This window comes from Lepidochelys kempii, chromosome 10 (assembly GCF_965140265.1).
Source record: "Lepidochelys kempii isolate rLepKem1 chromosome 10, rLepKem1.hap2, whole genome shotgun sequence".
In the NCBI taxonomy this organism is placed as follows: domain Eukaryota; kingdom Metazoa; phylum Chordata; order Testudines; family Cheloniidae; genus Lepidochelys; species Lepidochelys kempii.
In genome coordinates, this window is record NC_133265.1 from 52,646,458 (window position 1) to 52,672,164 (window position 25,707).

The window sequence follows — 25,707 nt, forward strand, 5'->3', positions numbered from 1 at the left end:
TATTTTTACCTCTTTGTAACCAAGCTCTGTTGAACTACCACACTCTTTCCCAGTATCAAGTTTTCTGGAAGGTGTTTCATTTTGAAGTTTTCTACACTACCTACAGCCATGCAGATTGCATTTATATTCTAAAACCCTTTTTGGCTACACTGTGTAATGAAGTCTGATATTTGACAACTGTATTATTTAGGTCCAGATCATCAATTTCTGGATACACATTCCTTCTAAGGTTGCACTGAGATATACAATTATTTAAAACAAAAAAAAATCTATCAAAGGTCCTATGTGACCGAACAACTTCAATTAGATAGACAATGAAATAAAATGCCAGTTAAATGCTTGAACAGGACTGCTCACAAGCATGATGCACTAGTTAATAATAAAAAGAGAGTAGCTGTTGTGCAACAAAAACCAAACTTAACAGACTAAGACCTGGTCTCTACCTAAAACTTTCATTGACACAGTTACGGCAGTCAGGGGCATGAAAAATCTACACCCGCGAGTGCCATAACTATGTTGACCTAACCCCTCGTGTAGTCACAGCTAGGATGACAAAGAATGCTTCTGCAGACTAGTTACTGTCACTCAGGGAGGTGGAGAACCTATCAATGGAAAAACCCCTTCCGTCACTGTAGTCTGCATCTATGGTACAGAGTTATGCCAGCATGGCTACAGTGCAGTAGCTATGCTTGTACAGTCCCTGTAGCATACACTCATCCTCAGGTTTATGTTATGTGGAATACACATGTGACACTACACTCCATATTCTTCATAGTGATATTATGATGATATGATTATGACATAATTATGATACATTTTGTACAAGAAGAGTCATGTGAGGACCCTTGGAAAAATCATGGAAAAAGTTACGATTTGCTGAATATGATTTATCCTATTTGTATATATTTATCATTTTTGTATCAGAAGTTATAAATATTGACTATGGATCTGTATTTCAAATGGGCTTACTCTGGAAAACCCCAGCAGCCAGCCTTTCAGGTACAAAGAAGAAGAAGCCAAACAGTGCTAATGCTTCATCAACGAAGACAACCGGCTGTGAAATAGCTTAACCTTCCTGTGGACATTTTGTCCAGCCTATAAGTAATGGCTCCTATGACTCTGCACGAGCACGTGACCAGGCCACATGATTCTGGACTCCAATTTAGGGTGTCTGTATTTTTTCCACAAACTGGTCTGGGAACCAAGTTTGAAACAAAGGGGATGCCGAAGCTATATAAGGCAGGGAATGACATCATCGGTTGTTCTTCACTCCCCACACGAGAGAGCTCCCAGAAACACCTGAGGAACAAAGACTGAACTGGGCGAAGCGCTGGTCCCAGACTAAAGGGACTTCTAGCCTGTGTATAGAAACCGGAGAAACCCAAGCTACAAAGCAAATGCAGTTTGCGCCTGGAGAATCTGCAAGCCTGCTTGTATCATCAGTCAGGGTGAGAGATTGTTAATTCCAATTTTATCCTTCTAATATGTCACTGACAGACTTTCGCCTGTACAATCCCTGAACACCAGCACAGCTCACTTCAGTGTTTACCAATCTCTGTCATTTCACTGGTCAGAATTTCCTTCATATAGGAAGGCACCACTAGACATTTTACAAGAAACATTCTGAAAAACATGTGAAAGCCATAACCCTATGTATCTACTGAAGTAGTTAACTGAAGAGTTGTTCAGCTACTTAGTCTACAAACTTACCATTAAACTGTTAAATAGACTGATGGGCTCCACTGTTTTTAACTGCAAGACAGATTATAAAGCTATAACCCCCATAGCTTTACGTTGAAATTAGAACAAACGCAGAAGCACATCCTAAAGCGTCTATCTTACTTTATGTGGTAATTAAGTTTGGCACACAGATAATCATAAATGGAGTACCAATGGAAAGCAAGACAGATGCGAAATCTTCCCTGAATACTCTTTGCCCTCATTAAGCTGGAGTACAGGTACTTCAAAAAGACATTGTTTTTTACAAATAAAGTCTTTGGGGTGGGGTAGTGAGGACTGTTTAGGGCAATAACTATAGGAAACTACACAGAGATACAAGGCAGGGCCAGTTATATCATGTACTAAAGGAGAAGTCCCAATTTTTCTCACTGGGGCTAGGGAAAGGGACCAAAGACGGTTTTAATCTTTCCTAAATTCACAGTTGTGTTGGGATAATATGCCTGAAGTCCCAAAACTGGGTCTACTGTTTAACTGTCCCAACTGTAGTGGATCACAACGTTTTGTTGCCGAACATTTGTGTCAGCTCACTCATCAAGGATCAGAGCAGTTAGCACCACGAGCAATTCACTCCACCACCTGCGCTTAACACAATACTCATGTTTCAGTAAAACATATAAAAACTAAAAGTTGAGTCGTAAGTTCTCTCCAGCCTATTACTCTGACCCAACTTTTCGGCATCCACTTCTACAGCACATGGACACATTACACAATATGTTCTGTCACTAAAACACCAGGAGTCAATGCAACTGTCTTGTAAAAAAGCACTGTTTATTAAGTTTTCCTATATGCAACTGATAATATCTTAAAAGATCAAATAGTGCTACAGCAGTATTCTGGGTAAATAGTATTTTTAAGGCAGTTCACTGAAGTCATGTACATATTACAATAGCTGGGTTTAAGATTGTAGTACAAGAATCAAAATCCCTATTCAAATTAGAATGCCATTTGTAGAATGCCTTATAATTACAGTATGCTCTTCAGGCAGAGTATCTGGGGATTGCCACCACCATGTTCCAAGTGGCCATTCCTCTTGGGAAAGTTTTATTTAAATATATTGGTTTCTTGATTCAGACCAAGCATTTGCAAATTCAGAGCAAATTCTCTTCCGCTACTTATGCTGATGTATAGAAACTGCCTTGTATGTCTCAGTTACGTAGACAGATCAGCCAGCACTTCTGATGTGTTGTTTTCTTCATGTTAAGTCCTACTTCCACTTATTTGGTATGTTAGTTTTGGGGGGTATGAGCTGAATAAAGCTTCAAGCTCACACCACAGATACAAACATGCCTGAAAAGTGAATTGCTCAAATCCAAACTTGATGTTTGGACTCAGGTAATCCATTTGTTATGACAATTGTTACTTTTTTATTCCAGCCTCCTGTCCTGCCTTTTACAGCGCCAATCTGTGTCCGTAGCTTCAGAGGAAGATTAAAATCGTGATCGTGCACTCAGCCAATTGTACCATATGCTATGGGCAGAAAAAACTGTCTCCTAAGGCTCTCAAAGTTTGATGCAAGCAGTTAAAGACCTTATTATAGCATGCATAACTACCTCAATCCTGCTCATAAATATACCCAGCTTTAGCATGTCTGACCTCCTGAAGTGGTGAATTCCATAGCCTGGCTACATGCTGTGTGAAGAGAAAACAGTATCAAATGACAAGAGAACATGGCATTCAACTTCCAGGCCCGCATATGTTTTCCTGGTGGCAATGGAGAAAGGATGCTGGTTAAAAAAAAAAGGGGTGTGTGTGTGTGACAAAATTAACAGTTTGCATGAGAATTTAATGCAAAAGAATAATTTTAGCATACGATTAATGGGAGATACTTGGGCAGCTTTAATGGAAACAATAACTCGTCTCTAACTCACAGTAAACATCATCCTTACATACAGCCCACTACTCATTTTATTCATGAGCACTTCTGTTTATCCTCAACTCTCAAGGAGTCAAGTGAATCTTAACATTAGACTTATGTGTAGTCTTAAAAATGTGCACAGTTTAGTTCCCCTGAGTATTGATGTTAATTTAATTAATAAATTGTGTAGCAAGATTCTAAATAACTTACAGAAAATGGTAACATAAGCAGTCAATTCCTTCTAGCCACCCAAACATATCTGTCCCTCAGCTACCAGGCAGAACCAAGTGGCAGTTTGTTTGGTTTTTTGGTATTTGTTTTTTAATAAAAAAAATTCCTCCTCTACTTTAAGGTCTCTCAATCTAGCCCCTTCTTGTTAGAGATTATTTGTGTTCATTTAACTAGGAGGTATCAAGCATACATCATGAAAAGGGTAAGACTTTAGAAGACAGACCTCTCAAGCTACACTTTTAGATGCTCACTTGTGAATTGGCCCTAAAGTGTACCAGTTGTGGTACTTAAGCTTTTGACACCTTGCTGGGATGGGTTTAAGTTTTGTGGGCAAAATGATTTTAAATCCACTTGTAAGGCAGGACCAGTCTCCCTCATATCCCCCCTATACACCCCTTCTTTACTTCAAAGTTTGTCTCTTCACTTCCATTGTAATTATGGTAGTCCATTTCAAGCCAGGTAGTGTATTTCATACACCAGATAAAATGAGGATGCAATTTTTGAAAGCAGTGCGCCTAAAGCTAGAGTCCTCAAAACACACCGAGATCCCTAAGAAGCCAGCCATATTTTTCCTCAGTTGTGAGCACCCGAATAGCTCTCATTGATGTCTTTCAGTTGGGAGGCACTAACAGACCTCTGAGTAGTGATACAGAGTCTCAATCTTCATTTAAATGAATCTCTAGCTGATCTGTTTGTGAAGGAAGCATTCGAAAAATATTAAGTAATTGTCACTAAAGCAGCTATGTCAACATGAGTAGGCCAAGAACCTGAACCAATAGCTCTGAAGACAGCTAACCGCCCCATTCACTTCTGTGGTTAACTGAGAAGTCAATGAGGATACTTCAAAATGTCAACATTCACACACGGCTCAAACAGACTTACAGAAAGGGTCAAACTTGCTCCTGACTGCAGTTTATTTTAGGCAGGACTAAGGTAATGTTATTTTCACTTGCGTACTTCACAAAGAGGGAGCAAAGGAAGCCAAAGAGACTTCTCCTAATCCAGGCAATTCAAAGCCACATAGCAGAGAAACTTCTGCTGTACAGCAGCTGGTGGGCATTGTGATGCAGTTATTTTCATGTCTTCCTGACATTAAAATTCTTCGCTTTTGTTACTTCACTCACTTATAACCTGAGACTCACTCTGATTGTAACAAGAGTTGCCACAAAACAAGTCAAGAACAGAGGCCTGGAAAAAACACTAGCTGACAGTCTGACCCAGACTTTCAGTGTTGTTTAGTGCACAATAGGATAGGTTCTAGTACAGCACTTTATGTACCATGAATCCTCATTTTGAGGACTACAGCAGAAACAGGATCTGACATTCATCAGGTACTTGTTTTTCCAGTTCAGAAGTAGATTCCTTAACTTTTGAAACAGGCATTTGTTTTAATTGGTTTAATTTTTTTTTATTTCTACCACCACTCTGCAAAGGAGAGATGGCATTGCCTCAATGTACATTTTAATATAGCATCCAGGAAGAGAGCTGACAATGGTAAGGAATTTAACACCAAAGTTTCCCCAACATTTAATACTTAAATGAATCAGATTATCAGGTTTACGCACCGTAAATTACCGTTCAGTGCAGCAGGCAGCTACAGTCACAGTCTGCCAGTTCAAACACTGAATAAGTAGTTAAGGCTTTACATAGTACAAAAAGCTAGTTCTAGTTATTTTCATGAAATGTAACCTATTTGCAACCTACGGCCAGTCTGATGTTCTCCCTTAACATGACTAATCTGAATAGGAACCAGTTACTCGTTAATCCAGTCAGTATGGCCATGATAAAAAAAAAGTAGGCTCTTAAATTCAGCAATTGTGGCTGGTGTCTTGAGCAATAACTGGATTTCACTGCAAGGCTGGCTATTTAACAAAAGACACTTCTGGAAGTGCACATTGTTTTCCCTTCAAAGTTCTGCTCCAAATGACCTACTTAATTTATTTACTGTTCGTCATGACTAACAGTAACCCACATTCACCTGTTTTTTTAAATCCAAACCAGTTTTGAATGTCAACATTTTTAAAGCATTAACCTCAGTTAACACTTGTAAGACTACTTTAATCTGGCACCATTTAAGCATCACTGAACACTCTCAAGAATTACCTCCTTTATTGAGAGCATCCAGTACAAACATGCCCACACATGCCGTTGGCACTCCATAACCCAGAACTTCAAGGAATAATTTTAACGATGAAAGCAAATAGCCTCCATGCTATTCGCTCCTAGGCAGTCATCAAGTGTACTTCACTATCTAGTGGCAATTGATATGTCCACTCCAATCTAGACCAAAATATCAGCTCTTTCGCCAAAAGCCAACTGATACAGAATTCCATTAGTGTGTTACTATACAGCAGGCAGCTAAGCAAATAATCTCATTCTTCATAGACCGGTATTTATAATTTGCAGTATTATAGCCGCGTTGGACCCAGGGTACTAGAGAGACAAGGTGGGTGAGGTAATATCTTTTATTGGACCAACTTCTGTTGGTGAAAGATACAAACTTTCGAGCTTACTTAGATCACCTGAAGAAGTGCTGTGTGCCTCACCCACCTTGTCTCTCAAGTATTTATAAAGAAATTTCATTCATACTGTTTTCCTCAACATTGCTGTTGATCAGCAAATGAAGTTACTATTTTTACTGTTTAGAAGTTACTTTGTTAAGTCTGAAATATGAATCATAATTTTGAAATTCAGTTGCATATAAGTGTACTTGAGCTAATCAATTATCACAAGCTCAAAAGACTGTTAACATCTGCTAATTCACAAGGAAGACCCAACTAATTTACTGTCCTCTCTTGAACCAGCAAAAAAAACCAAACAAACCCCTCACTTGCACAGCAATCTCAAATATCCTTGTTTTCTTCTGTCATGTAAAGTAACATCCACTGTCAACTTCCTGCTATTCATATCCCTTCTAAAAGTCACTTTGGGCACAGTTCCAGCTGTAAGCTCTCTAACGTAGCCAGTCTAAGCAGATGGGAGAGAGCTCTTCCCTTGGTTTAACTACTCCAGCCCCAGAGAGTGGCAGGAGCTCTCCTGCAAACATAGTGCTGTCCACACTGGTGCTTATGTCAGTGTAACTTATGTCACCGAGTGGGGTGATTTATTCCCACCCCTGAGCAACTTAAGTTATGCCGACATAAGCTGTAGTGTAGACATACCCTTAGTTCCCACAGAACAAATGCAGAACTATCTAAATACCAGTGTCCCAAAAGTTACCTTATTTTGATTTTTTAAAGCTTTAACTCTACCAGTAAGAGGGCTCCACTAATGCAGCAGGACACTGGTCCCTGAGCATTACCATGTATTATATCAACTGAATCAATTACATTTTAGGTAAATCTCCAAGTGGTATCTCACTAAGCTTTCTGAACATTGTTAGGTTCTTGAACAGTGGCAAGATAGCGGTTGACAGGAGCCTTAAGTTAAGTTTGGAGTCCACTTAATTATTATTTGATGCCAAATCAAATACAAAAAACTGAAGGCCAACTCTTAACAAGCTTGCCTTGATTTTACTTTCCAATTAGTTTTACTTTTATCTGAGTTTGTAGTAGCATTCAACTTCTAGCTATGCTACTTATCTGGCCATTATTACTGAGTATTTGAGCACCTAAATCTTTAATGTATTTAGCCTTACAACACCACTGTGAGCTAGTGAACTACTATTATCCCCATTTTAATGACGGGGAACTGAGAAACAAAGCACGTATCCAAGGTCACAGAGGAAGTGTGTCTGATCAGAGATTTGAACCTGGGTGTTTCAAGGCTTGAGTTAGTACCTTAACCAGTGATCCAGCCTTCTTGTAATTTCTGAATTTTAGACTAGTATGTAGGTTTAAAAAAACTGAAGTCCATCAAGTAGCAATACTGCAGATCTTCAGTTTTACAAAGCTGTAAGGCCTTTGCTAGAGTTCGGGGGGGTGGGGTTGGGTGTCACCACTGCATGAGATTTTGTCACTTGCCCTTTGATCCACGTCTCTCTCCTCTTTGGTTTGGGGAAACTCTCCCGAACAGCTTGGAGTAACTTTCCACCCTGTGCTGTCTGCAGTCCTCCATGTTCCTCCCTCCGCCTAGCAGGCTGGAGGTTTACTTTACTACTCATGGCTCATGAATGGGAGCTACAGAAAGCTGAGCAGCACAAGAAAGGATGGCTGGTCCCTCAGCAGGCAGGTAGCAGGACACAATAAGTGCCCTGCGGCACCTGTGTAGCAGGTACATGTTTCATATACCAGTCCAAGGACTGTATCTGTTTTAAGATGGTAGCTCGCGGCCTCAATCAAAACCAGGGCTGCGTTGTGCTGGCTGCCCTACAAACTGAATGACAATGGTTGCTTTCCCTTAGGAGTCACAGACAACAATCTTAAATCATTTAAGAAAGCTTATCTTTAGAGCTTCAACATCCAAGACCTAGGGCCACACTTTGTCAGACATGCTCATTAAAATCAGCATGCTGTCAGGATGTACAGGTGTTATGTAACTAAATACAATGTCCTGAAGCACGGGAGTGGCAGGCAAGGTGCAAACAGAGGGAATATGAAACAAATCACTTACGATCCACTGTATTGGTGATTTTGCCGAAAGAGGTAATCGTTAAGAACTTCTAGGTAAGTCTTAAAAAAACAGCCATACGTACAGACTCGATGACAGATTTTTGACCTTTACTTGAATGTGACCTTACACTTAAGTTAAGCATTAGTTACCTCACAAGACCACAGCTCACTTAGCATTTGTCTAGGTTGCAGTGGTGTTACGTCAATAGCTAGGATCTTGAACTCTCAGCTATGAGCAAACAAAGGCCTTTTAGTTCACCTTTAAATTCCAGTGTTTAAGTATGGCACTCCTCCATTCAACATGCTGCACTGTGTGCTTTAGACTTCAGAGCCAACCTTCACGTTTACTTGCAAATAAACTACTGTACCATTCGCAAAAAGAAAAGGAGTACTTGTGGCACCTTAGAGACTAACCAATTTATTTGAGCATGAGCTTTCGTGAGCTACAGCTCACTTCATCGGATGCTGTAGCTCACGAAAGCTCATGCTCAAATAAATTGGTTAGTCTCTAAGGTGCCACAAGTACTCCTTTTCTTTTTGCGAATACAGACTAACACGGCTGTTACTCTGAATACTGTACCTTTATACAGATGACCTGAGATCTGCCCATCTATAGTTCTCAGCCACTGTTTCTATTTCACTCACTGTCCCAAGAGTTTAATTTTTAGTCACCAATTCATTTATCTGGAACAAGGAATGGAAACAAGCTTAACTTTCCTTTTCCGGACTCAGCAGTCACCAAGATAACAAAAGAACTAACCAAGATCAGGATCCTATTGTGCCAGGGGCTGTACAAACACAGAAAGAGTTCCTTTTGCTGGGGTTAGAAAGAATTTTGCAAGCTGTCTGAATAGACAAAAAACAGACTAAGGATGGGAGGGGAACAAGTCAAGTGATTTTTTTTACTCTGCAGAGCCAGAAATAGAAACTAGGTCTCACCAGTCTGAGACCACAGGACTATGCTACTTTACCCTAAATGCTCACGTAAGCTATGCCTTGTGCTGAAAGAACCCATCATCCACTTTATGCTGTGTATTTGAAAGCTGCCTTTGATTAACCTAAACTACAAAAACTATTTTGCTTCTGAAGAAGGGACTAGTAGTGAGGAGAAGCAAAGTAGGTTCATGACAGATGCGAAGACAAAAAGACATCAAGTTAAAGCCATCCCTAACTTCACCATATTGGCAGCAAGTATAGCCTACCATTCAGGATCTGAGCCTTTAATGTGGGAGAAAGGAATCCTACCATCTTACTCTGTAAAACAACTGTATTAGTGCAACTTACACCAGTGCAACAACAGTGTAACGCAAGGCATCCACAATAATTGTGCTGTTTTGACTGCATTCACCGTGTTGATAGATCCAGCCACATGATGTGAAAAAGGCAGAGTTATGCCATCATTTACTTGCACACGTTAAAGCAAAGCGTCAACAGTGCCTGCTAGCAAATCTACCCTGGGCCTAGAAACAGAGCATATACTACAAAGACCAACACTCATTCTGGTGGCAGTGATAAAAGGAGGTAAGGAGCTTTATTTGGTTGTTTTTGCTGTTTTGTAGCGGCTCTAACAGTTCACTCTCTTGGCACACCTCTCTCTAGGTGTAAGATCAGAGTGATCTGGGGGTCCAGCTCTAAAAGCAAGACAATATTCCTTTGTCCCCCTTCACGCATCCAACACTATGGGGTGCAGTGAAACATACCCCAGTGTGAGAAGGAGATGCTACTTTGGCAATGAACGGACTTGAGCAAATAATCACATTAACCTGTGTGCCCAGGCATGCAACAGTTGCTGAATTTTCTGTTATTCAGGTGACACCCCTATAACTTTTTAAAGTATCTTCATAAAAGGGCTGCGTGTTTGAGACCCCTGATCTAGTCTAAACTCCAGTATAACCCAGGCCATAGAACTTCCCCAAAAAAATCCTTACAGCATAACCTTTAGAAAAAAAATCCCATCTTGATTTATAAATTGTAAGTGATGGAGAATCTACCACCACCCTTGGTAAATTGCTCCAGTGGTTAATTACCCTCACTCTTAAACATTTACACATTGTTCACAGTCTGAATTTATCTAGTTTCAACTTCCAGCCATTGGATCATGTTATACCTTTCTCTACTGGTCCGAAGAGCCCATTATCCAATATTTGTTCCCTAGGTAGGTACTTACAGACTGTAATCAAGTCACTGCTTAGTCTTCTCTTTGTTAAAATAGATAGATTGAGGTCCTTGAGTCTATCATCATAATGCACGTTTTCCAATCCATTAACCATTCTTGTGGCTCTCCTGTGAACCCTCTCCTATTTTTCATTATCCTTGAATTGTGGACACCAGACTCAGACACCACATTCCAGCAGCAGATGCACTAGTGCCAAATACAGAGGTAAATTCTCTACTCTTACTGAAGTAATTCTCTACTCTTACTGAAGATTCCTCTGTTTATGCATCCAAGGATCACATCAGCCCTTCTGGCCACAGCACTGCACTGGAAGTGCACGTTCAGCTGGTTATCCACCGCAACCCCATGTCTTTTTCCGAGTCACTGCCAAACTGTGAAGCCAAGACCAGAAAAGTATTGCCTGGATGGTCAAGCCTGCCTACCAACTGTCTGCAAGTGATTTGGGCAGCGGGTCCATCATCTGAGAAGACAGGTCTGTTAGTTAACGGTGGCGAGGAACACTTGGTATTGCACTGGAAAGACCAAAAGCAGTCGTACAGCTGCTGCACTAGTGCTTGTCAGATAGTGATGGGAAAGGACAGGGGAGCCTACGACAGATCGGAATGCTTGTGCACCACGACAAGCTCTTGTGAGTACTAGAACTGCGGAAGGACACTCAAAGCTGCAATATTTAAGCACTCTAGTGCAGAGAAGAATTTGGAACCAGTTACCTTCTCAGGGTCCTAGAAAGCAGTTTACTAGAAGCCTTAAACAAGAATGCAATACTGCCAGACCTTAAAAGCTACACCCTAGTACATACACTACACAGCTGCACTTAACATCCTGAGTAGTACGTTCCCAGCTGACATTTCAAGCATGCACTCTTCTATGTAAAAGAGCTCTTAAAAGCCAGAGTTGAAAAGTTTCTAACTGGAGTTAGCTTCAACAAAAGGCCATACTTATTTACTGCCTCACAGACATAGGATGGATTAGTCAGCAAGCAATTTGAAGATAACCTCTCACTGTATGCAAACCAAGTACTGTGTCAGGTAGCACTCCATTTTTTCACTAGAGCTATGCTTGCTATGGAGAACCCACTTACCGAATGCACAGTTCTGAATACCTCAGTATGTAGCATAGTCTTATCAGGTGAAATTCAAATGAGATGATTAGATTTCATCAAGAGGCAGAAACCTGACCTTTTTTCTTGTTACTGGCGCCACCTGAACTGAAATACTAGTCTGGGAAAAAGCAAACTGAACCATGAAGTTCAATTAAATGTAGCAAGACACTAAGTAGAGTCAATCCTCAAAACACAGAAAGAGACATGTACTGTCTAAAGTGAAGAATTTGCATTGCTTAGTTAAGACAAAATAATCACTACATCCACACGAACCTCTCTTACCTGTCTCCTGAAACAGGTCCCACCAAATTTTTTTGCTGTAAACACTCAGCCTATCTATGTGAGCCAAATATCCAGTTAGTACCGAGTTGGTTTCATAACAACGCAGGTCTTTTAAAAGGGTAAATAATTCTCAATTCCACTGTCTTGTCTTTTTCCCCCACTTTGTTCTCCATGATTTTGATTCAATAAGCCAACAGCCTATTTCACCAACACAAATGACACAGAAATCCAGGTCTTCAGTGTTGAATGGTGGAAAGGAAGAATGGAATTTAAGGTTGCGTTTTCATCTTTTGAACTCAATCATCCTTGTAATTGTGTTAAGTCATGTTGGCTGTTTCACTGAAAGGTTCCATAGCTTCTAATTTTTACTGATCTTGTGCCATTCTAGTTCTAGCTAGTCAAGTTTCCTTTTTACTCTAACGGTATCAAACCTGTAGCCTATGAAGTCTCTGAAACTTCCTTAAACACCTTTTTCCATTTAGCATCACTCTACAAAGTCCCCAGCTGTACAATATGAGAACCATTTTGAGAACGAAGTCAACTTCGTGTTCAGGCAGCATTTCAACTATTATGGTAACTGGACTCATATAGAAGACAGTCTTCAGGAGTGGCACAGTATATCACTGTTAAGCTGGGGCAGCCATTCTCCCTCTTCAGCTGATCATGAGGGTTATGGTTTTCTGAGAAATTGTAACTTCTATAGCATGATTTAGGATTGTAGAAAGCGTGCTGGACACCTGTATGTGAGAAATTAGTTTTGATTGCATCTTTCATTTTATTCTTGTTATCAGCCTCAAGTGCCAGAGCTCCCTCTCATATTTGGATGGCATCTTCAGCCACTTGAACTCTGATTCTCCATTTCAGAAGGGAACCAACAGCAGCATTAAGTCGGAATGCATTTTTCCTGTATAGATATTTGCAGCCTTTATTGAGTCAGCTCCATTGTTTGACCAGTTTGACTTTGTGAGAAAAATCATAACCTCAAAGACCTGGTCTTCCTTTAATTGCTCATTATCTTAACAAGTGGCATTGTACCTTTTTCAGTCATGTCACCAGGATGGACAAAAGATACCTCAGCACGCCACGCTCTCCATCAACAAGCAAAGCAGTGCACAGCCTGACCCTACCTGGCACCGCCTGCAGGGTCACACTAACAATTCATGAATTTGCAGGACTGAGCCAGATCTGGGAACATCACTACACAATGCCTGGTGTGATGCCTTTAACTGTGGACACTCGGACTGGTGCAACCAGTCCTCAGTAGACTATACATGTTTGATGATGACTTGTAGTGGTTTCAGCATAAGTATGTTTACTTCTTTAGTTTATCCTCTCTTCCACAGCAGAAGATAGTAGTGGACCTGCCTATTTAAGTCTGGCTAAAGGAGTACATCCAGAAGTCAGTGACACAAAGAAAGACAAAAACAACGAGGAGTCCTTGTGGCACTTCAGAGACTAACAAATTGATTTGGGCATAAGCTTTCACGGGTTATAACCCACTTCATCAGATGCATGAACTGAAAAATACAGTAGGCAGGTATAAATATAGAGCACATGAAAAGATGGGACTTGCCTTACCAAGTGAGGGGGGGATCAGTGCTAACGAGGCCAATTCAATCAGAGTGGATGTGGCCCATTCCCAACAGTTGACAAGAAGGTGTGAATATCAGAGGGAAAATTACAAAAGTGGCCATTCTTCAACAAAAAAAAAAAAAACCTTCAAAAACACAGACTTCAAGGAGAAATTGCAGAATTAATTTGCAAACTTGACACCTTCAAATTAGGCCTGAATAAAGACTGGGAGTGGCTGGGTCACTACAAAAAGTAGTTTTTCCTCTACTAATTTACAGACAGGCTTTGACTGCAGCTAGCCAGTCCTTGCTCTCCATAGATAGAGACTATCTATGGCCTCTTCCAGATGCTGCAACCAGTGCTCGTCCCTCCAAGTTCCACACAGGTTGCTACATTTTATCCAAAAACTGAGTATGTTTGATTATTTGTTAGGGCCAACAGTTGCTAAAACTATGCCTTTAGCTCTTCTACATCCAGCCTTCTATTCCAGTCCAGGAGATGCAGCTTGCAATCATGGTCCTGATCACAAAACATCCCCCTTCTCTTGCAATCATGTCCTTGCTGGCCACAATCTTGATGCCTGAAAATGCCTCTTGCATCTGATTCAGTTTATCTTTAAACACTTCAGCCTAAGTCAGTTTCCACAGGCCCACATACCCAACATCATTTGTCAGAAGGGATGACAAAATTCCCCTACTTTGTTCTTCCAGAACCCATTAACATTTAAGAGTGAACGCTTGTGCGCTGGTATCTCAGGTAGCATGTCCTCAACTTCTTTTCGGTGTTCCATTCAGCATTTTTGCACCAGTGTATATTAACTGACGGCTAGCTTGACAGCTGACCCACTCACCACTTGTAATTCTCACATCTGTAAGAAACCCACCACTCATCAAGCTTGTTACTTGCATCAGCGGCTCCACCAGGACAGACAAAACTCAACATTTGAACCTCTCATGGGCAATACCTTGTGATCATCTCTAACCTGAGCTTGCCCTCTAGGTGTCTGTTCTCAAGTATGTACTTCCACTGTATTCTGTGGCAATACTGGACAAAGCCCATGTTGCGCACTCCAACTTGTTTGCTCTCTTGGTACTGTAGGGTAATGAAAGCCATAATTTGTCCTGTCTAACAAAGAAGAACATTGCCCTGTCTCACCAACTGGGCACCAAAGTCCAAACAGTTACCTCTTTGCATGGGTTTTAGTCCACTTGCACTGGGCCACTAGCGTGAGTGATTTTATTGTACTTAGCCAGCACTTGGTTCTATTTCTCCAGTTCACTACTGCTGGTTTTAAACCTTGCTGGATTACTTTGCAGTTGGCTGTGCAATCCAGCTGGAATCAAGTTGGTTTTTGGCCTTATAAATGAAGTTGCAAATACAGCAGTTAAATCGGCTATATGTATGTTGAGAGTTCTTAGCTTGTCTTCTGAGGTTACCACATCCTTTGCCATTGTATGTATTCTCTCTCTTGGGGTAGCTTCAGCATGGATACGAAGCAATCATTTCCCACACCTTTATGCATGGGTTGTGCATTTTCCTCCTGCCTTTAGTGTTGGCTTTCCACAATACACAGTGGGTCAGGATGTCAGCATTTTCTGTTGATCTGTCCTTCCTGATAGATTCCTTTAACCTGATCCCATGTTCTTGTTCGTCCCTAGCGGCTGCTTCTTTTGATCCTTTCCTTGAGCAGTTCAAGTCTCCAGTTTGTAAGGGAGACATTTCTCTGCCCCGGAAAAAATCAAGGCTATTATTTCCTTAGGTTCGAATGTATCTCACAAACAATCCTGGCTGACTGGGAAGTCTTATTCCAAAAATTACATGTGTGCCACACTTCAGGGCAGTAACTTAAATTGATTTTCTTCCTTCTGCTTCTTGGATTTATATAAAAACACCTGCTTAGCTGCAGGTTGATTCTGTCTGGGATCACAATAGTGCAACATGTTGAATAGGTCTTCCAGCATTTCATTTATTATTCCTGCAAAAAGTCTTATTTGTCTTGCCCTTTCACTCACCAACTAGACTGTATCACGCTTTATTTTATTTTATTTTTTTTCTTTTTCCTCACCCCAGGATCAACTCTGATGCAGACTCATTTCTTACGTCCACTGATACCATGCTAGGTCAACTATTCCTATAACTAAACTAACTATTTATTAAAAAGAAAAGGAGTACTTGTGGCAATTAGAGACTAACACATTTATTTGAGCATAAGCTTTCGTGAGCTACAACTCACTTCATCGATGCATTAGGTCAGTTAGAACAGAATTTCCAGTAGCCAGTCCTGCCATCAATAACCTGAAGACTAGTTAAAGTTCTCATCCATACAGATTGATGCTAAAAAAGGCTTAAGTTTTCAAATTTATTTTATGCTCACACAACACTCAAATGTTATGTGAGACAGTTAAATTCCAGAATAGTGAAATGCCTTTGAGTCCAGAAAGACCGACTGTTTTGAGAAACAGCAGGCTTTTATAACCATCTTTATATAAGATATGCACAATAAATATAGCCAGGCCAAACTAAGAGCCAAGGGAAATGGGGGGGGGGGGAAGAAAAGATTTATTTTTATATATTTTATAAAGGTGTCATGTAAGCAATTTTCAAGTAGAAGTATCAGTGAGGCCTTTTTGCAGTGGGAGACAATTCTACCATGTAAAGTGCTAATCCCATTACTCCAGCCCTGTTAACAAATCACTAAATGCTAACAATATACAGTTGGAACTAGTGCCTACTCCACAACTGACAACGATATAAGTTATCCTTGCATTGGCCAAGAAGTGAAGTGCCCAGATAGTACCACTCATCGTTTATTTCTTTAATTGTTATTCAAGATGATTTAGTAGCATGAAGATTTTTCTTCCCCCTTTTCCCAAAGGTGAAAAGTCATCTTTTTAAAAGAAAGAGCAAGTGTCATCCATGCAAAAGCTATCAGATATTAAAGCACGATACTCTTTGTCCTTGTGTCCTAAGTTCTGACACTTCTTTCCCAGTGCACATGTACAGAAAGATAATGGCTTTAAATACAAAAGAGAGTGTAGGTTGTTTAATTTCAAGTACCAACGTGACCTCAGCTCGGCAGAAACAAGGCTGTTGCACCACGGTATTGCAAATGTATTTTAAGATGACTATATTGTACATTAACCATCACGCAGCAAATTCAGGCACTCGATTTTTTTAGTTTTATCAGGATGCTTTGGTAAAATTTTGAGAACTGAGGGGGTGGATCTCTAGAGATGGAATCCCAATTTATGGGTTTGGCTGGAAAACAATGAGAATTTACCAGCTTTCCCTTGAGTACTCAGATTAATTCAAGATCAATTCTAAAATAAGCATGTGTACACCAAGCCCAGGAAAATGGTTTCCTGACACCATCATGGAGCAAGATTCCCAGCATGGCACAGCTTTACTGAATACTCTGAAAACTAAAAATTCAATAGTCACACTTCAGCATCAAGTATTGTGGGTTACCAGTCACGGTTTAGAGCTAGCTGCAACCCGGTCCACTCTTCTGGTCTCTGAATCCACCTCCTCAGATGATAGGCTTGTTTCCTTCACCTGTCCTGGGGTGGCGTCTCACAATTCCCGACATTTAGTCTGGGCCCAGGGTCATTTTAACATATGTATCAACCATGCTAACCCAGCAGATCTGACTGGGTTAAGCTACCTGCAAGTCTTCCCTTCAGGAGCTGTGATTAGTGGTTTATTCAGTGACCTGCCCTTTTCACAAATAAAAACATAGTTTTATTTAATATCAACAGTGGGAACAAAGCATGAGAGAAAGGGGATTTAAATACAATAAAAAAACCTACGTATGTCAATCTTACATAAAGGTTTACATAGGCTTAGCTCACCCCAGACACCCCAACTTTTGCGGACTTCCCCATAGTGTCTGCTTCCCTCTTCCCCGTCATCTCCAGGGACGTTTTATACACTCCTAAATTCTTGGTTCTTTTCTTCACATGGATTCCTACTCCAATGTTTACAAGCCAGACTGTTGAAATCAGCACAGTCAGAAGTAAATCTTCAACCGCCCAGTGACACCTGCATTGTCCTTTAATTATGGGTCAATGGGGCTATCTGATGCTATTGTTCCTTTTCCTGCTGTGTGCAGGTAACGCCTACTTGATTTAACCCTTTGTAATTCTACAGCAAATGCCACCACAAAAATCAAACAGTTTGAAGATGTAATATGCACAAAGTATTACAGGCAACTCCCAGGACCTTCATAACCACTCATCCATTGTTTGCTATTTTCTACGTTATCAGCATCCAATTGTCTGCAAATAGTAAGGAAGGACTTACTAGTAAATATGCAAACCAAACCTCTGACAGTGACCTGAAGCAAGCCTTTGATGTTCTCAAGTTGGGTATAGTGTTTACACACACTTTCTTGTCTCTACCTTTCCTAGTTATGACTAGGTGGAGCAGCAGCATCTGAAAGCCAAAGCCTTTTCTAGCCAGATACCTAGGCCAGTTTTACAAACTCAAGATGCCAAAAAACCTGGATGTTTAATTGAAATTTCTGAGGATGGCCTATCACTAATATGTAGGCATTACTTTGGATACTGCATTAAGTTATATAATGCTGACAATACAGGTTGGAATAATGCACTAGTAGCAGAATGCCATGGAAATGAATGGAGCTGGATGCCGACACTGCTGTCTAGCTCTAACGACTAATTCACCACCGGCAGCTTTGGAACCTGCCCAGGCCCAGCCCTCACATTTGTACAGTAAAAAAAAAACAAAAAAACATACATTATATAAATCCAGTTCTGAAAGCCATGACCGCCCTTGCTTCCATGTGTCAGGACCCCTCCAGACTTGGTACCTAACAGGGGAGGAAAGAGCTTTCACAAGCAGAGTTTTTAAGTCACCATAAAGCTTATCCTGTTCAAGCTACATCACACGATTTCAACAATAGCTGGAGATCTTTCAAGCCATAAAAACCTTGAGACTTGTATAGAATATAAGCAGAGATGTGCTATCACAGCTGTATTTTAACTGCAGGTGATTTTTCTAATTTAAGTAGAATTCAGCAGTTTGATTAGCTGGCAACTGATAAAAGAAATCAAACTGCATAACAAATGAGCTCAGAGTTTAACTACTTAATCCTTGGCAGCTTACAGTGATCACTCCAGAAGGTAAATTCATTTCTACCCCCACCTCTATTATCTTATGATCCCCTCTAGTTTAACCACCACTGCAAAAAATCTTTAGTCACTATTACGGTGTTATGGAAACATTTCAAATAGATTCAAGTTAGAGTTTACCACATTCTGTTAAATGATATCATGTAACAGATGATGTTATTTTAACAGTATGCAGGTCTGCTATTCAGCAATATGCAAACTTACAGTTAATACTGTAAAGTCACTAGAAGTGCTATTGTGAGGTTCCATATTTGTTGTAAAGTTTGAGATACAAAACTTGTAAACTGAGCTAGTTTGTCTCTGCCAACCCTGCAAACTCAGCCCAGGGAGTAGAAGTCAAACAGCATTCAATTTGGATCCAGGATACAAATATATTATAATCTGATTTAAATTCCACAATTCTGCTGCTGATGCAGAGGCAACAAGAGAACCCAACTTAATCCTGTAGCTTTGCAGCAACTAGTGTGTAAAATGTCAAAAATATCACAGCACTGAATTCATGTAGGATGTAGATCACAGGAGTAATAATATTTATCCAGCTATTTTCATACAGTTTATCTAATTTGTTTTTTAAACAAACCAACTTGTCTATACTTAACTTTCATTTGCTGGAGTTAAAAGTTAGTTAGCATAAATGAGTCTACACAGCAGTTATTTGTTATATCAGACAGAATCAATATGTGGAAATTTTCCATGTACTAGATTTAGATACGATATTATGACTAATACTGGCAGTTTTCATCAGTGTTGGCATACAATACACTTCCCTACAAATGAGAATAAATTAGCATGCAGGAGATGTGGCATTTCACATTGTACCTGCAAACAAGCTGAGATTTTTTTTCCCCAGTATGAGAAAGTTTTTGGAAGAGTCCCACCATGCACACTAAGGTTTTCTTTCCCTGCTCATGCAGAACCTCTTACACAGCATGGACTAATGTTTGTTAGAAGCATACGTTCAAACTTAGACCACAGTCTCTGGCATGAAAGGAACATGGATGAAACTTGGCTCCCAAAGTAAGTTTGACAAAGTACAGTTTTATAAGACTTGGAAAGGAAGTGAGCAATTGTTTAATTTATTGGATTTTTTTTAAATCAGTGAACGGTTATCTTGTTATTTAAAGACATGCATTGCAGAATTGGTTTAATGGGAAAGACTTTGCCCTAGTCTACACTAGGACTTTAGGTCGAATTTAGCAGCGTTAAATCGATGTAAACCTGCACCCGTCCACACGATGAAGCCCTTTATTTCGACTTAAAGGGCTCTTAAAATCGATTTCCTTACTCCACCCCTGACAAGTGGATTAGCGCTTAAATCGGCCTTGCCGGGTCAAATTTGGGGTACTGTGGACACAATTCGATGGTATTGGCCTCCGGGAACTATCCCAGAGTGCTCCATTGTGACTGCTCTGGACAGCACTCTCAACTCAGATGCACGATTGTCTGCCGTTGCTCTAACGCAGGGAGGGGCGACTGACGACATGGCTTACAGGGTTGGCTTACAGGGAGTTAAAATCAACAAAGGGTGTGCCTGTACATCAAGGAGTATTTCAGGCAGGACTTCACGGAGGGTTCCAATAAGAAATGGTGCACCTAAGTTATTGTTCTTATTGGAACAAGCAGGTTGGTCTGGCCTCTGATTGATACATGGCTAGATTTACCTTGCTGTACCTGGCTGTAGATTTACCTTGCACCTTCTCTGTGAGTGACTGCAGTGTGACCTAGAGGAATGAGTCCCCTAGACGGGGGTGGGGGGGGGGTTGCAAATGAGTACAAAACAAATCTGGTCTATTTCTTGTTTTGATACACTCCATCTATCTTTTATATCTTTCGCTGGCAGCAGATGATGCAGAAGGACTGCATGCCATCCACATCTCATGGCTGTCCGGCAGAAGACGGTACAATAGGACTGCTAGCCATCCTCATCTCTTGCCTGCACGGCAGAAGATGGTACAAGAGGACTGCTAGCAATCCGTATCGCTTGCCTGCTCACCATAAGATGGTTCAATAGGACTGACTGCAGGACTAAAGAGAATGACCTGGTCAAGTCACTCCAAATTTAGTCCCTGCGCCCATGTCTGTCCAGGCGCTCCTGATCGAACTGACAGAGGCGACCAGGAGCACCCCGTACATGATGATGACGGCTACCAGTCCTACTGTACCATCTGCTGCCATAAGGCAATGGGTTGCTGCTGCTGTGTAGCAATGCAGTACCACGTCTGCCAGAACCCAGGAGACATACGGTGACGGTGAGCGGAGCGGGCTCCATGCTTGCCGTGGTATGGCGTCTGCACGGGTAACTCAGGAAAAAAGGCGCAAAACAATTGTCTGCCATTTCTTTCACGGAGAGAGGGAAGGGGGGGCCTGACGACATGTACCCAGAACCACCCGCGACTATGTTTTAGCCCCATCAGGCATTGGGATCTCAACCCAGAAGTCCAACGGGCGGCGGAGACTGCGGGAACTGTGGGATAGCTACCCACAGTGCAACACTCCGGAAGTCGACGCTTGCCTCGGTACTGTGGAAGCACTCCGCCGAGTTAATGCACTTAATGCACTTAGAGCATTTTCTGTGGGGACACACACACTCGAATATATAAAACCGATTTCTAAAAAAACGACTTCTATAAATTCGACCTTATTCTGTAGTGTAGACACACCCTAAGTTAATTGTATCCAGTTTGCAAATTAATTCCAATTCAGTAATCTCTCGATGGAGTCTGTTTTTGAAGTTTTTTTGTTGAAGAATTGCCACTTTTAGGCCTGTAATCGAGTGACCAGAGAGATTGAAGTGTTCTCCGACTGGTTTTTGAATGTTATAATTCTTGACGTCTGATTTGTGTCCATTTATTCTTTTACATAGAGACTGTCCGGTTTGGCCAATGTACATGGCAGAGGGGCATTGCTTGCACATGATGGCATATATCACATTGGTAGATGTGCAGGTGAACAAGCCTCTGATAGGCTGATTTTCTATGGGGGGGACACACACTCGAATTTATAAAACAGATTTCTAAAAAAACGATTTCTATAAATTCGACCTAATTTCGTAGAGTAGACATACCCTAAGCGAAAGAGGCAATAAACAAATGAATGTGACTCGTCTAGAGTTAACGAAGAGCAAAAAAAAAACCGGAAAATGAGATTTTCCATAAGATAATAAAAACAATCACCAGTGTTTATTGTTAAAATTGCAAATATCCTTTTACACCAACTGCTTGCAGGGGTCAATTTGCTGCTACGAAACTACCCTACGTTGTACTTACTACTGGCGTCTTGCAATCACAACATAGGCATGAATATGCAGCAAGCCAACAGATGCACCTTTTAGGATCATTTCAAAGGAAAGAAAGGCACGGGAAACCCTAGCCCCACGGAAGGTGTAAATAATCCCACCTCAGCAGCAACACAAGTACAATCGATGCACTCGACCCACGCTGGGAGACCTAGTTCTTCACACCTTGTGCAGACAGATGCTCGCCCCCTGGGGCAGAACAGTCCCCGGAGCCACCAGCAGCCTTTCCGCGAGCCCGATGGAAAAAGCCGCTCGTCTTTTCACACGCTGCCAGCCCATCCCCCAGGCTCCGCCAGCCTCCCACGCCCCCTTCCCCTTGAAGCTGCCCTGCCTTCCTGCCAGAGGAAGAGAGTTGGGAGAGCCCGCAGCTCTCCCCACCCGAGCGCACGGTCCATCCCTCGCCCTGCGGGCCGAGCCTGCGTCTATCCCACAACCTGCAAACTAGCCCCGCTGCCGAACCCCAGCCCATCTCAGCAATAAAAGGAGGGAGAGAGAAATGATTGTCCTTGAGAGGTCGGCGCTCGCTGCCTTGTAACGGGCATGGACAGCTCTGATCTTCAGTGCAATCTCTCACCCTCTCTGCACATCAGCCAAGCCAGGCAAATCCTGCATCAGCCACCGCCCGCCTCCCAGTCCCCTCACCTCCCCCATACATCCGAAGTTGGCCCTTCTGGACACACGAACCGGAGGCGAGGTATAGTGGTCGCCTCTCCCCCGCCCACCACCCCCTTTACTGCTGCTCAATGCATGCAACGTGGGCTGGTCTAATCAAATCTCAGAGTCACAAAAATATGGCTCCCTCCCCGATGCCTCCCCTCAGCCTGTTCCACCGGCTCCCAGCCCCCAGCCCTCCAACCAGACCCGGGGCCCCCGATTTAAATTACGAGACGCAGAGGATTGCTCCATGCCAAGCTCGCTCCGGCTGATGCAGGAGGTAAATAAGCACAGCAGCCCCTCTTGCATCTTTTCCCCAGTCTCCTCTCGTGCTGGTCTGCACTGCTTTCGCGTACAGCAGCCTGCTCCGGTGTAGGGGGGTGTGGTGGGGAAATGTAAGCGGGGCAGGGAAAGAGCCTTACTCCAGGTATAAAACTGCTTTTATTACAGCTCCCTGGGTCTCCTCCATTCTGCAGCTAGGCTCCAGTGAGCAGGGCAGCGTTTCGGTGTGGATTAGATTGTGCTGGAATGAAGCTAGCTATCAACAAGCGTTAACACGCTCCAGTTCCAGCAGCTGGGATCTGGAAGGGTCACTCCATGCATCTGGTCTGTCTTTTGCAAAAGCCCAATCACCGGAAAAGGGATCAGGGGCGAAAGCTGAGCCGAGCCAGCCTTGAGCTTCCAGACAAGATTCCTCTACCAGGTTCAAGAAAATTCACCCGTCTCCTTGCGAGGCTGAGTGCAATGCAATAGCTACACGCAAAAGACAGGTGGAGGTTCATTCCCCTGCAGATCCAGCGCTCCCTTTGCACCGCCAGGCTTCGCACTGGCTTTCTGCATTCCCACTACTCAGCCCGTGCGTACAAGGATTATCCCCTTGGTTAAAAAAAGAAACACGAGAAATTCCATGCAACGTGCAATAGCAGGAGAGGGGAAAGGTTCCTCAGAGGCTCCTACCGGGACAGGCGTTACTGTTGCATTGCAAAGCGCCTAACCCCTGCAGTTCGCTTCCTTCCCCGCTTCCTTGCCTGCCAGTGCCGCCTGCTCCTGCGCTCTGCTCCTCCTCAGCCGCTTGCAGCTGCTGCTCACTCCAGGCTCGGAGCCCCCTACCCAGGGAGAGCAGGAAACGCGTCATCACTCTGGGACTGGTCTGCCTTCCTCCTCCCGACCATGCTGCCGCCTCCTCCTCCCCCTAGCTGGAGCAGGGACCCCCCGCACACGCACACACCCGCACCCCACCCTGGCACCTCCCGAGCGCAGCAGCAGCTTCTCCTGCACGGGCAGCTGCCACAGAGACATCACCTCTCCCCCCCCCCTCGTTCAGTGGATTTAGGCAGCAAGGTCCCCTATCGCCCTCTCTTATCTGCGAGTGAGGATATGGGGGCAGCTGCTACAGCGACCCCCCCCCCCATCCCACTCCACCCAGCTGAGAGGTGAGCAAAGGGGACCCAGACGAAAAAAAGCCATTGATCCTGCTGGGTGGTGGGAAGGGGGAGGTCCGTGCTCCCAGCTGCAGTATGAACCTCTCTCCCCCTAAGAACAGGCTGCCCTCTGTCCCTCCTCTGGGCAGGGCAGCTGGCACTAGGAGCTCTGCCCCCGTTGAAGATGTGCCCCTCTTCAGTCACAGCTGCCAGTGGCCCTGGGATAGTTTTCAGGAGGGAAGTAGGTCAGGGCATGGCTTCGTTTCAGGGATGCGGAAAGCAGGGGAAAATAAAGTATTCTTTAAGTAGGGAAATCGATTTGTGGAGCAATTTCATTTACTGTTAGAGAAAATGCAGGGTTCTCCATGTTGGCTAGACACTTGCCCTCACCTTTACTTGTATCTATACAACAATACTGTATGTAAACCCAGGTAGTGAGTACCAGACTTTTAGTCTAAGTTAAATTACTTTTCTAACACTGCAAACTCTTACAAAGTGGGGTTAAATGGCTGAGATTGTGCTACATACTTAGATACGAGAGCAACAGGCATGTGGGAGACCCAAGACAGAGGTTGCAGGAATTCTCAAAAATTGAGGCAATGTTTCTACAGAGCTGAATTAAATTAATAGGTCCCTTTAAACTTCCTTCCCTGCCCTGGCACTGAGGTAACTATATTTTATTCTGAAACCAACCCAAAGGGCTAAAGAGCAAGTGAACCTAATCTTGAATTTTGCAAAGAGACCCACAAGGGCAGATTCTCTCCCTTACAGAGCCTCGTTGACCTGCACCCTACATTGGTTTAATTTACATTTTGTTCATCAAAAATCTAAAAAATGCCAACTTAGGCACCCCTGTACCTACACTGGAGGTAGGTCACGCCTCCTGTTTATTCATCACCATCTTAGACAGGAGCTTATGGGCCAAACAAAATTCTGTGCACTGGATTATTTCAACGTGACTAAAAATATCAACTCATTCAAGGCAAAACAGCCATTTATATTTGGTCATATTAAGCTTTTACACGTAGTACTATCTGGAAACTTGTTGTAACAAGCAAAACTAAGGGTTTGTTCTGCATTAACTCTACAGGTATAGGCCCGTTCGTGCAGGCAGAGTTGTACCAATATAAAGGTACTTTATATCAGTATAGTGATACCCATACAGGGTGGAGAATAAGCTACACTGGTTTGAACCCCTTACACTGGCTTGAACCCCTTGCATTCTCTGTACAGTTTATATCACTATAACTCTTCTAGTAAACAAATTATAGCCAGAATCAAAATAATTTTGCCAGTACAAAAATTGTAGGGGCCTAAATGATCAACTGTTCTTCAGCATTGTTTGTAAACAGGAGAAAGTTTTCTCAGTTGCGTCATCCTTCAGCGATTCTCCCAGTCAACAGTAATTTTGAGCAGTCAAGTGAGCATTAAGCCACTAGGCCAACATGCAATTGGACTGTAGAACAAGGAAGTCCTGAAACCCATTCAGGATTTCTACAGCAATTCATTCCCTGGTGAGCTTGTTGAAGATGGTCTCAAAGTTACTATACCCAACAGCAGTTACCTTGTACACCTAAGCTGCATGATTAAGGCATCTCAGTATTAACAACTGTAACAGTCATTCTGAGCTACTTAGACCACTTGCAGTTTGGACAAAAAGCATCTTGCAAATCGCA

General features: G+C 42.4%; 1 protein-coding gene across 3 annotated transcripts in view; it reads right to left on the reverse strand.

The window, feature by feature from the left end:
- TLN2 (talin 2) overlaps nt 1–23,667 on the reverse strand; it is a 346,170-nt gene extending 322,503 nt beyond the window's left edge. For all 3 annotated transcript variants that reach the window (XM_073303618.1, XM_073303619.1, XM_073303617.1), the window contains exon 1: nt 23,568–23,667. The gene's annotated coding sequence lies outside the window, so the exon portion shown is untranslated. The remainder of the gene's footprint in view (nt 1–23,567) is intronic.
- Nucleotides 23,668–25,707: the final 2,040 nt, after the last annotated feature.